The sequence below is a fragment of the Heterocephalus glaber genome, unplaced genomic scaffold, assembly GCF_053883595.1.
Source record: "Heterocephalus glaber isolate CG9 unplaced genomic scaffold, H.glaber_assembly_v1.0 deba00000281, whole genome shotgun sequence".
Lineage (NCBI taxonomy): Eukaryota > Metazoa > Chordata > Mammalia > Rodentia > Bathyergidae > Heterocephalus > Heterocephalus glaber.
The window spans coordinates 23,776,116-23,789,730 of record NW_028258139.1 but is presented as its reverse complement, the minus strand read 5'-3'; positions in this window follow the sequence as shown (position 1 = coordinate 23,789,730).

Genomic DNA, 13,615 nt, shown 5'->3' with positions numbered 1-13,615 from the left:
GAGCAACATACGTGTCTGCACCGTGCACCTTACCCGTCATCGGTTAACCAGAGAATCAAGGCTCTGGCACCTGTCTTAGGCGGCACACGAGGGCTCTCTCATTGCATGGCACGCTTGCTCAGTTGCCCGTCATTGGCTTGCCAGCCCACTCACCAGGTGGGGCAAGAACACTTCGCCACGGCAAGGACCTAATCGATGGTCCGACATTCGTCCTGGTCAGCCATTGCCAATCTATTATAGTAGACCTGTATGGGTGCTGTTTTTATTGCCTCTATCTGGGCTCTAAGAAAGGCCATGATTTTGTTATAAAGTATGGGCCCTAAAGAAATGAGCAAGAGTAGACCCAATAAGGGTCCCAGCAAAGGGAGGAGATAAGGGAGGAAACCATTGAGGCCAGTCCAGAGGGGATTTTGAGTGAATTCTTGTCGTCGTCTGTTTAAATCTTCCTGAAGTTCGCGAATTTTTCCCCTGACGATCCCAGATTTATTGGCATAGAAACAACAATATTCATTTAGGGCTATGCAAATCCCTCCTTGTTCCGCCGTGAGGAGGTCCAGACCCCTTCTATTTTGAAGGACCACCTCAGCCAGAGAATCAATCTGATCTTGTATATCTGTAAGAGTGTTGGAGAGAGTTTGAACATCATTAATCAATTGATTGGATGATTTGGCATAAGAATGTAACGCCACTCTGACGCCAGCAGAGCCAGTGGCAAGGGCGCCAGACACCCCTAGCCCCATGAGCAAGGGGACCAGTGAGACGGCCCTTTTATGTCGCCCAGCGATATAGTCAAAGCTGGGCAAGGGCACTGGCTCATCTCCAGGAATAAGGGAGATGTCCGGGAGGACAGTCGCCACCACGCACAGCCCAGTCCAATTAGTAGGGAGGGAGGTGAATGCCAAGCTCCCTCCACAGACGAGCACGTGACCTGGGGCAGGGCAAATGGCGGCAGGGCCATTAAGCACTACCGAGCAGAGAGAGAAATTTTGGACTCCAACACATATATCGAAACTATTGTTGTGGCCCGTATTTAGATAGCAAACTGAGGCATTGAACTGTACTGGCTGGACCCTGAAGGGCAGAGAAAAACTGCAATTATAACTAGAACTGTTGGCATAGTTAGTTTGGTTGACAACTGGCAAGGCGAGGGGCAGGGGTGTGCCAAGAGTCAAGCATAGCCAACAATCCGCAGCAAAGGCTGGGTTGGATGTATTGATCAAATGATAAGTGGCCTCTAGGACACTCACGGTTTGGGCATCAGGGTCTGGGCCTTGAGGTTTGGGAAGGACCAGTGGATGATAATTTAGGGAGGGATACATCTCTTGGATGATAGTCTCAAGTTGCTTTTGCACTCGCTCTTCCCTGAGCTGATCTGAAGGCCCACCACCATCAGATATATGGATTGGGGCCTGTGGCGGCCAGCAGACATCTTTGCCGAGACCGCCATTGCAAGAGGCTTGGCCAAATTTAGAATATCCAGTGGGGCTGGGAAAATCCCAGTCACCTCCGACGGAGCCCCTGTAAGTTCTGTGTAGAACAGCAATTAAATATATTTTTCCATTGGAATATGTACATTGTTGGGCTTCAGTGTAACAGGTAGAATGCATCTCTGAGGCCATGACACAACTGGCAGGGCATGGCCCTGGTTTGCCATTGACAGTTGGTATGATTTTAGGCTTAGTGACACATTTCCATTTTTGGTTATATCCTCCCACTAATGCGGCCTCATAAACTAAGTAGGCAATCTTGTCACCGCAATCAGTACTACGAGTGTGACTTGTGGGTGCAGCCCTGCCAGAACCCCCAGCACAGTCACAGGGGTTACCATACAGGGCAATGAGCAATTGTTCTTTGTTAACTGGTTGAAATCCACTTTTTGTTGTCGATGCCAGGAACAGCAACAGACCATGCAACGGAATCAGGGATGTCATCTTCTTAACCTGTAAGCAAAATTTTGTCCTGCGATGTAAACAAGGCTGGGCTGTAGATAAGAGAGTTAGGCTAACCTGATTAAGCTTTTGAAGATAACCAATGTGGACATATTACAATAACATATTCAGAACTTAACCAATGTAAACATTTTGTAACAACATATTCAGTGCTTAAATATCAAGGACAACCAATACAATCAATTTATAACATATTTAGATAATATTCATTGTGATATGTCTCCCATAAGATTATATAATATAAAATTTACTAGGGGGTCCCTTTAATGAATTAAGACCAGAATAATCATTTTCTGGGTGGCCACTTCTATATTCATCAAAGGGAGTTCCCATCTATAATCGTTTTGACAAACAATTAAGAATATATATCTTTTTATTTTGTAACTGTTAATTGCAATTTGATTGTTGCATGTGGGTGACAATGCACGTCACTTTCATAAAATAAATTTCAGTGGTACTTTGATCAATTAACAACCTGGGAAGAAAAGCATGTCTTTAGTTTAATAATATTATCTATAAGTCAATTTAACAATAGGCGAATATCCTTTGAAGAGGAAGGGAAACATTGAGCTCAACTGTACGAACACAAACAACAGACAATAGACAAACATATGATACAGTGTATAAATTAGGGTGCACCCAAATATAACTAGTCAAATTGAATTATACTATTCTCTTTATGATTATTAGATTGTAATTGTAGACACCATTGTTAACTGGTTGAAATTGGACAATGTTGGATCATCGGCATCATCAACACGCTTATCAACTTGTTTTACTAAGCGTTCTGGAAGCCACCTGGCTGACTTCATTTCCTTGGAGTAAATACACACTGACCCTCGGCCCCAGACGAGTACGGGATCAGGCCCATGCCATGAGTGGTCCAGGGGGTCTCTCCACATCACAGAGGCAAATTGTTTTTGCGTCTCTGGTTGCCAGAAACGGTTGGCTGCAGATAAACCTTTGGCATCCAAATTTAAGAAGTTAAGAATAAATAGTGCATGTGATATCAGGTTTCTAGGTGACCCCTTGATAGGGTACCATTCCCCTCTTTTTATCTTATCTAATGTAATTTTGAGTGTGAGGTTTGCTCTTTCTATAATGCCTTGTCCCTGTGGATTATATGGGATTCCCGTTATATGTGTTATTTCTAATTGCTTGCAAAACTTTGAGAAGCCAGAACTGGCATAGCCTGGACCATTGTCTGTCTTAATTTGCTGTGGACATCCAAGTACTGAGAAGGCAACTAGAAGGTGGGCAATTACATGTTTAGTAGCTTCCCCGGACTGTAGGGTGGCAAATATAAATCCTCTATATGTATCAATGTTGACATGTATATATTTAAGATTTCCAAATTCAGGGTAATGTGTGATGTCCATTTGCCATAGGGCATTTGGAATCAAGCCACGAGGATTAACTCCCAGATGAGGTGTGGGAAGATGAAGAGTGCACGCAGGGCAGGTTTTAACAATTTGTCTAGCTTGTTCCCTAGTAAGTTTATACATAAGGCGAAGCATGCGAGCATTAAGGTGATGTAAATGGTGTGCCTTTTGTGCCTGGTCAATCTGAATGGAGGCATCAATACTTAGTGAGTAGGCAAAAGCCTGAGGTCTTGTGGCCAGATCTGCTAACCGGTTGCCTTCTGTAAGTGGGCCAGGTAGGTTAGGGTGGGCACGAAGGTGCCCAATAAAAAAGGCTTGGATCTTTTTCTGATTCGATCTTGTAGTTGAATAAAAAGACCACCAGTTTGAGAAGCTTGTTTTATCAATCCACATGTCTCTAATAGGGGAACAGATTGAGCAATGTAAGCACTGTCAGTAAAGAGATTAAAGGCTTGTTCAGGGAATGCAGAAAAGACCGCTATAACTGCATGTAGCTCGGTTATTTGGGCTGAAGAACGGCTGGTTTGGAATTGGACAATGTTATTGTCCCACACATAGGCAGCTATCCCGGTGGAAGAACCATCTGTAAAAACTAATAGGGCTTCTGGTAGAGGAGAGCAGGAAGTGACTTTCGGGAAGATGAATTCATGTCTATTGGCAAAGTCAATAAGTTTGTTTGGAGGATAGTGATTGTCTATTAACCCTGAATAAGAAGCGAGAGCAATTGGCCAGGAATCGGTAGTCTGCATAAGCCAATCGATTTGATCTTTAGGGTAGGGTTGGATAATGATATCAGGTTCTTTTCCAAAATACATTTTTCCATGGTCTCTGCCTAAGATAACCAGGTCTGCAACTGCAACATAATAGGGATAGAAGACCCGTTTAGGGGAAACCGGGAGATGAACCCACATAAGGGGAGCGGTTTGCCAGAAAACAGCAGTGGGAGAGAGAGAGGTTTTGCAGATAACATACTGTAAAGGAGAGTTATAATCTATAAAGGTAATTGTTTGATTTTGGATGGCTTGTTCTACCGTGCTAATGGCTTTGCGCCCCTCGGCAGTGAGCTCCCGAGGTGAAGTGGGGTGGCTATCACCTTGTAGGGTATCATAGAGAGGTTTTAGGTCATGTTTAGTAAGTTTTAAATATGGCATGAGCCAATTTATATCTCCGAGCAATTTTTGGAAGTCATTTAAGGTTTTAAGATTGTCCAGCCGTAAGGTAAGCTTTTGAGAGGAAATGTTATGTCCCTTCATCTGAAATCCGAGGTAAGTGTAGGGGTCTTTTAGCTGAACCTTATCAGGGGCAATCTGGAGGCCACGAGATTCAAGGGCCTGCCGGAGGTCAGCATAACAGGCTAAAACCTCACTTCCTAGCTGTCCCGCCACTAGGACATCATCCATATAATGGACAATGTACATTTGAGGCCAATTGTCTCGGGTGGATTGGAGGGCTGTGGCCACAAATGACTGGCATAGGGTGGGACTATTGGCCATGCCTTGGGGCAGCACTAGCCATTGAAAGCGCTGCATTGGGGCACAGAAATTGGTCGCTGGAAGGCTAAATGCAAAGCGTTTTTGATCAGCAGGGTGTAAGGGAATGGTGAGAAAACAGTCTTTTAAATCAATAATAACCTTATAGTATCCAAGGGGGATGGCTACCGGTGAGGGAAGACCGGGTTGTAAAGCTCCCATAAGTACCATGGTCTTATTGACTGCTCTAAGATCTTGTAAGAGTCTCCATTTTCCTGACCTTTTTTTAATGACAAAGATGGGAGTATTCCATGGGGAATTACTGGGGATGATATGGCCAGCATGAAGCTGTTCCTGCACCAGCTGCTGAGCCGCTAATAACTTACTTTTGGAAAGGGGCCATTGATCGACCCATACCGGATCATCTGAGAGCCAGGTGATCTTTTCAGTATGGACCGCAGGAGTGTCAATGACCCTTATGGAAAATGGCCTAACCCTGCTCGGGGAGGCCGAAGGACTGGCTCAATGGGGTGTATAATGCCTGTAGAGTTTTTACCTAGCCCTTTTCCTGGAATGTACCCATTTTTAAACATCTGCATAGTGACAATTTCATTAGGGCTAGAAATAATCATCCCCATTTGTGATAATAGGTCTCTCCCCCATAGATTAATGGGTAACCCTGAGATGATATAAGGTTGAATGGTGCCCTGATTACCATCTTGGTCTCTCCAGGTCAGATCTTTGGCACTTTGTTTAGGATTTTGACTCTGACCTATACCTCTGAGATGGGTGAGGGTGTCCTTTAATGGCCACGCCCGAGGCCAATCTTCTCCTTTGATGATAGTTACATCAGCACCAGTGTCTACCAATCCAGAAAACTGTCTCCCATCTAACCATAAGGTCATGAGAGGCTTCTGTGCTGAAAGCATCTCCGACCAGTAGACATCGGATGAGCCGAATCCCTGGCTGCCTCGGGCATTGTTAAGAGCCTTATTAGAGGTAGGGAGAAGGGGAAGGAGTAACAATTGAGCAAATCTCTGGCCTGATTGAATGGTGTTAATGACTTTGGGGGAAGAAACCATAACTTTAATCTCTCCGGAATAATCACTATCAATCACCCCCGGGTAGATCAGCAGCCCATCCATAGTGCTGCTGCTTCTGCCTATTACAAGCCCAAAGGTCTCCTTAGGCAGAGGCCCAAAGACCCCTGTCGAAAGGGCCTGTACCCCCATTTCTGGAGTCAATACTGTGTGGGCGGTGGAACTGAGGTCCAGTCCGGCACTTCCCGTTGTTGCTCTGAAGAGGTCTGAAATGGATTGTTGCTTGCTGGAGCAAAATTGAGCATCCCGTAAATTTGTTTGGGTGCGGGGGCCTGGGGCTGGCCCCCTCTCCCGTTTCCCTGATCCGGGTTATGGACAAGTGGGAGGGGCGGCCCTGAGCGTCCGTCTTGGACCTACATTCTCTCGCCCAATGTCTTCCTCTATTGCATCGAGGGCAAGGCCCCGGAAGTGAGGCCCCAGGGGCCAACGCCCTAGGGGCCTGACATTCCTTGGCAAAATGACCCGTTGTCCTGCACCGGAAACACTTGTTGCCTGGGCGGCGCGACAAAAACTGTTTGACCGTGTAACCCTGCATGGCAGCAGCCATAGCAAGTCCCTGTTGGTAGGCGGTCCCAATTTCTGAGCAAAGGTGAATGTAACCTGAGAGATCAGTTTTCTTTTTATAAGGGTGGATGGCGGCCTGGCAAGCAGCATTTGCATTTTCAAAAGCAAGCTGTTTAACAAAATCTGTCCTGGTTTCTGTGCTCCCAAAAAACCGACCCGCTGCTGTGAGCAGGCGGTGAACAAAATCCGCGAAGGGCTCATCAGGCCCCTGTTGGATATTCGTGAGAGAAGCACTCACATCCCCTTTAGAAGGGAGCTTTCTCCAGGCTCTAGTGGCTGCGGTCTGAATCTGGGCATGTAACCCCGCATCAAATTGCATCTGCTGATTGCTGGTAGCATAGGCCCCATCCCCTAGAAGCATATCAAGTATCCAACCATTACCCGCCTGAGCATTGCGTCTAGCAGTATCTCGGCAATTTTCAACATATTCAGATTTCCATAATAAATAATCACCTCCTGTAAGGGTGGCACGGGCCAGAGTCTGCCAATCAATTGGGGTGAGCCAATTTTCTGCCACCGATTCTAAAATAGCCATGGTGTAAGGTGCAGTGGCCCCGTATTGAGCTGCGGCAGTTTTAAGTTCTTTAATAACCTTGAAATCAAAACCACTATGGTGTCTCCACGCCTGTCCCTGTGCGTCAGCAGTCTCAGTTACAGGAAAGACTTCCACAGTTTCAAGTTCTAGGGGTACCCTTGATCCAGATGGCACCCTGGGGGTCGCCCCTCTAATGGGGGGTCGTGGCTTAAGGGTGTCTTCTCTACAGACATTTTCATGGGCTTTGCCTGTTCTTAAGCCTTCAAACTGGGTAATAAGGTCTTGATGTTCCTTTTCTAACCTTATCTGTTCTTTTAGAAATTCTATTTTGTCCCAGAGTTCCTTTTGGGGATCAACAACAGGGCATGCTAGAGTGGGCGCAATGGGAGTGTTGGGTTCTGGAAGATAAGGAGGTGGACATTGAACTACGGGTGGCCAATCAGGATTGCGATATCTGGTTGCCTCCTCCTCGAGGTTGGCCCAGTCAGCCTCCCCCGGACCGTTCTGTGAAAAGGGGGGGTTTCTGAAATGTCGGAGGGAAGGATACAAGGCTGGTACCTCCTTAACAGGTGGGGCGGGGTCAGAGGCAGGGGCTGAAAGAGCGGAGGCGGAAGCTGAGGAGCGCCGAAGCTTTTCTTTAAAAGGCTTGGAAGAGGCAGAGCCCGCCTGTAAGCCCTCATCAAGAACATTTTGTTTTTTCTTGTCTAAGTCATCATCGCTATCAAAAGACATCAAGTCTTCTCCTTCATCCTTTGAGGGAGTCCCGTCCCGCAGGGGCTCGGGCCTCGGCGCCATCTTGGCATCCCACAGGGGCTCGGGCCTCGGCGCCATCTTGGCATCCTGCAGGGTATTTACAAACTCCTCACTCCGAGGGAGAGTGATCGACCCTTCCTCCGATCGGAGAGCTATCTCCCCGACCTGGATGGCTTGAGCCACCACCGGATCTTTGTTTTTTTGAGAGATAATGTCATTAATAAGATTCCAATAAGAAAATGCAGTGATCGGGACCTTTCCTGGTCCGCAAGTAGCATAGTAATCCTTAAGGGCCTCCCCTACTCTTTTCCATCTCCTCTCATCAATAGTACCCTCGGCGGGAAACCAAGGGCTGAGATCTCTAATATAATCAAAAAATTTTAACAACTGTTTGACTGTAACCTTTACCCCTCGTGCCTGTAAAGTTTCTTTAAGACCTTGTACAAATAACTCATGCTGGCTAATGCCCTGTCCCATAATCGCTGCTCAACTCACCGAGGTGCAGGAAAGACGGCAGGTTCACGTCAGACGCAATCCTCTTTTTTCTATTTTATTTTATTGGGCCCCCGAGCAGCGTTCTTCACTGGATCCCCCCGTTCTCTGGCCCCACGTTGGGCGCCACTTGTCCCGGCCCGCGGGTAAGTCAACGGAGACCCTAGAGGGGGGATGAGAATGACAAAGGACAGGGGACACGAGAGATGGAGACAAGACAGGTTTCTGATCAAGTCTCGTTTATTGCAGAAGCTGCTACAACATATATACCATAGGGCTAGAGGGGAGGAGCAAGAGGAGGGTACTGGGGCTACTTCCTTGTTGCCGGGTAGATTTGCAACAGGCCCGGATATGTCCGTAAAAGGCACTCAAGAGTTCTAGCGGGGGGGCAAGGCCCCCCACACTGTACTACAGTTTTATGTGTCAGATATTGCCTGTGGCTCTAATATGCACCTCAAGATTTTAAGGAGATAATGTTTTTAGAGAGAAATTCTGCTTCCACTACAGAATATATACACAAATGTAAAATACTGACAAAAGTGGAAGTAGTATATTTTAAAGTAATTATACTTCTGAATTTATTTTTCATATTCTATAGTTGGTATAACAGAAATGAATTAACTGGAGTGGGTAGTGAGTGTAATTATCTTAAATATTTTGATTGTTATATTTTTCATTAACATTTTAAAAAATTAAATTGGGTATTAAACTGTATGGATAGTCTTTATTAACTTTAAAGTTGAATTTCAATAACAATACTCAAGCAAGTTCTTAAATGAGGAGAAATTATTCCCGATACGATGATGTAGTGAGTTTTAATAGAAGAATCTTAACTAAAAGAAGATAAATAAATTCAAAGTGTTCAACCTCAGGGTGTTAGAGAGATTAACTGCTAGGTTCTGACTAGGACCAGTTTCTTCCAAACTGCTCTCATATATTTAGCCTGTTCATCTTCAGTAGGGACTGACCACGCATGCTGCCCCACAGGCCAGAATTGGTAGGCTGTTCCTTTTTATTTTTTTAATTAAATTCTTTTATTGGTACATTGTAGGTATACAACACAATTACATTTCTCATTGGGAAATCTACCTTTACATAATGTATCTTGGTTCTTATTTTTTCCCCATTCCTAGCCCTCCCTTCAACCCCTCCACCCTTCCCTATTTACAAAGACTTTATTTCCATTTTTTCCATTTCTCAGCATTTTTCCTTTCCCTTCTTTCCTTTCCCCTGCCCCTCCCACTACCGCTAGGCCTTTGGACCTTTTCTTCCTATTTTACATTATCAATTATTCATTCTAATCATTGGTACATTTTAGGTATACAATATAATGACATCCATCATTGGAAATTTGAACCTTTACATAGCCTCTCTTGGTTCTTATTTTTCAGCTTTGCCCAGCCCTCTTTTCAACCCCTCTATTTCTCCCTATTTACAAAGATTTTGTTCCTATTTTTCCATTTTCTCCTATTAATCCCATTCCCTTCTATCCTTTCCCCTAGCCCTCCTACTTCCTTCCCCTTTGCCCCTTTTCTTCCTATTTCACATTACCTATTATACATGTAGTCCTTATTTACACTTTCACTTTCTCACACCAGAGAAACTATTCGGTATTTGTACATGCATGTCTTATTTATTTCACTTAAGAGTATCACCTCAATGTGCATCCATTTAGCTATAAATGTCTTTAATTTCTCACTTTTTATGGCTGAGTAGTACTCCATTTTATTAAAAAAGCCATATTTTCTTTATCCAGTCTCCAGTTGATGGGCATTTGGGCTGTTTCCAAGTTTTAGCTATTACAAACTGTGCTGCTATGAACATGGGTGCACATATATCACTGTGGTATGATTCTTTTAATTCTTTGGGGAAGATCCCCAGCAGTGGAATAGCAGGGTCAAATGGAACTTCCAGTCCTAGTTCTTTGAGGTATCTCCATACTGATTTCCACAGTGCTTGCACCAGTCTACAGTCCCACCAGCAGTGGAGCAGGGTTCCTCTTTCCCCACAGCCCAGCCAGCATTTGTTATTGGTTGATTTCATGATAGCAGCCATTCTTTCTGGAGTGAAGTGGAATCTCAGTGTTGTTTTCATTTGCATCTCTTGAATGACCAGTGATGTTGAACATTTTTTCATGTATTTATTTGCTATTTCTACTTCTGTGTCTGAGAAATGTCTGTTCATTTCAGATGCAAATTTTCGGATTGGGTCTTTAAATTTGGGAGGTCTGATCTTTTTAAATTCTTTATAGATTCGAGATAGTAGACCTTTGTCTGAGGAAGAGCAGGTGAAGATTTTTTCCCACATTGTGGGTTGTCTCTTCACACTGCTGGTGGTTTCTCTTGCTGTGCAGAAGCCTTTTAATAAGAAGAGATCCCATTTGTTGATTGTTTGTGCTAGTTCACGGGCACCTGAGGTTTTGTTCATAAAATCTTTTCCTACACCAATGTCTTCAAGGGTTCTACCTAACCTCTGTTCCAACTAGTTCAGAGTTTCTATTTTAATATTTAGATCTTTAATCCATTTTGATTTTAGTTTGGTGCATGGTGAGAGATATAGGTCTAGTTTTACTCTTTGGCAAGTTGAAGCCCAATTTTTCCAGCACCATTTATTAAAGAGGCTATCTTTCCTCCAGTGAGAGTGTTTGGCTCCTTTATCAAAGATGAGATGGCTGAGTGTGTCTGGCGTTGTTTCTGCATCTTCTAATCTGTTCCACTGGTCCTCAGGTCTGTTTCTTTGCCAGTACTATGCTGTTTTTATCACAGTAGCTTTGTTTTAGAGTTGCAGGTTGGGGATTGTGATACCCCCTGCCATGTCTCTGTTACCTAGAATTGCTTTTGCTATTCTGGGTCTCTTCTTGTTCCAAATGAAGTTTTGGATTGTTTTCTCGAGGTCCATGAAGTATGCTGCTGGGATATCAATAGGAATTGCATTGAATCTATATAGCAGTTTTGGAAGTATGGCCATTTTCACTATATTAATCCTTCCTACCCAGGAGCAGGGGATATCTGTCCATTTTCTGATATCATCTTCAATCTCTCTTTTCAGTGTGCCTTAGTTTTCAAAGAAGAGGTCTTTGATTTCTTTCACTGGGTTGATTCCTAGGTATTTCAGTTTTTTGGGTGCTATTGTGAAAGGAATTATTTGCCCTATTTCTCTCTCAGTGAGTCTGTCATTAGTGTAAAGGAAAGCTATTGATTTTTGTGTGTTGACCTTGTAACCAGCTACTTGACTAAATTTGGTTATTAAGTCTAGAAGACTTTTGGTAGAGTTCTTGGGGTCTTCTATATAGAGTATCATGTCATCTGCAAATAATAACAACTTGACTTCTTCATTACCTATCTTTATTCCTTTTATTTCTTTCTCTTGTCTAATTGCTGTGACTGATGTTTCCAGAACTATATTGAACAAGAGTGGGGATAGTGGACATACTTGTCTTGTTCCTGATTTTAGTGTGAAGGATTTCAGTTTTTGACCATTTAGTATGATATTGGCTGTTAGTTTTCCAGAGATGGCTTCTATCAGTTTGAGGTAGAGACCATCTATTCCAATTTTTTGTAGGGTTTTTATCATAAATGCATGTTGGATTTTGTCAAATGCTTTTTCTGCATCTATGGAGATAATCATATGGTTTTTGTCCTTGGCTGTATTGATATAGTGTATTACATTGATTGATTTTCATATATTGAACCATCCCTGCATCCCTGGAATGAATCCCACTTGATGAGGGTGTATGATCATCTTGATGATCTTCTGCATTCTGTTTGCCAGTATCTTATTAAGGATTTTTGCATCTATGTTCATTAGTGAGATTGGCCTATAGTTCTCTTTTTCAGTTGGGTCTTTCTCTGCTTTGGGGATCAAGGTGATGCTTGCTTCCAGGAATGAATTTGGAACTATTGCTTCCCTTTCAAATTCATTGAAGAGTTTAAACAGTAGTGGCAGTAGTTCCTCTCTAAATGTCATGTAGAATTCAGCAGTGAAGCCATCAGGGCCCGGGCTTTTCTTAGTTGATAAGATTTTAATTACATTTTCAATTTCATTGGTTGATATTGGGTTGTTCAGAATGTTTAGGTCTTTTTCGTTCAACTTTGGTAGTTCATATGTATCTAGGAATCTGTCCATTTCTTCTGTGTTGTCCATCTAATTGGCGTGTAGGTTCTGGAAGTAGGTATTGATGATCCTCTGGATTTCTGGTGGGTCTGTTGTCATTTCACCCTTTTCATTCCTAATTGTATGGATTTGGGCCTTTTCTTTCCTTTTTCTGACAAGATTGGCTAAGGGTTTGTGAATTTTGTTAATTCTTTCAAAGAACCAACTCTTGGCTTCTTTGATTTTTTGTATTGTTCTCTTAGTCTCCATTGCATTGATTTCTGCTCTGATCTTTATAATTTGCTCCCTTGTATGAGCTTTGGGGTTGTCCTGCTCTTCTTTTTCTAGAAGCTTGAGATTTAGCATCAGGTTGTTTAATTGGGCTCATTCTATTTTCCTAATATGCATATTCACTGCTGTGAATTTTCCTCGTAAGACTGCTTTCATTGTGTCCCATAGATTCCGATATGTTGTATTGTCATTGTCATTTAATTGAAGGAACTGTCTGATTTCTTCTTTAATTCCTCTGTGACCCATTGGTTATTCAGAAGTGTGTTGTTCAATTTCCATGTGTTTATGAAATTTTTTGAGTTTCTTTTGCTATGGATCTCCAATTTCATCGCACTATGGTCTGACACTATACAGGGGATACCTTCAATTCCTTTGCACTTACTTAAACATGTTCTATGTGTGAGTATGTGGTCTATTTTGGAGAATGACCCATGTGCAGCTGAGAAGAATGTGTATTCTGATTTTGTGGGGTGGAAGACTCTGTAAACATCTGTTAAGTTCACTTGTTCAAGAGTTCGATTGAGTTCTAGTATTTCATTACTTATTTTTTGTCTAGTTGATCTATTTGTGACAGTGGGGTGTTGAGGTCCCCCACTACAATTGTATTAGTGCATATATGACTTTTCATGTCCATTAGTATTTGTTTTATATAGTTGGGTGCACTAGTGTTTGGTGCATAGATATTTATGATTGTCATCTCTTCCTCTTGGATTCTTCCCTTTACAAGGATGTAGTGTCCTTTTTCATCTCTCTTTATCAGTGTTGGTTTGAAATCTACTTGATCTGCAAAGAGGATAGCTACTCCTGCTTTTTTTCGGTTTCCTGTCACATGGAGTATTGTTTTCCACCCTTTAACTTTCCGTCTATAAGTTTCCTTTTGAATTAAGTGTGTTTCTTGTATGCAGAATATTGTTAGATTTTGCTTCTTGGCCCATTCTGCCAGTCTATTTCTTTTGATTGGTGAATTGAGACCATTAACATTGATGGT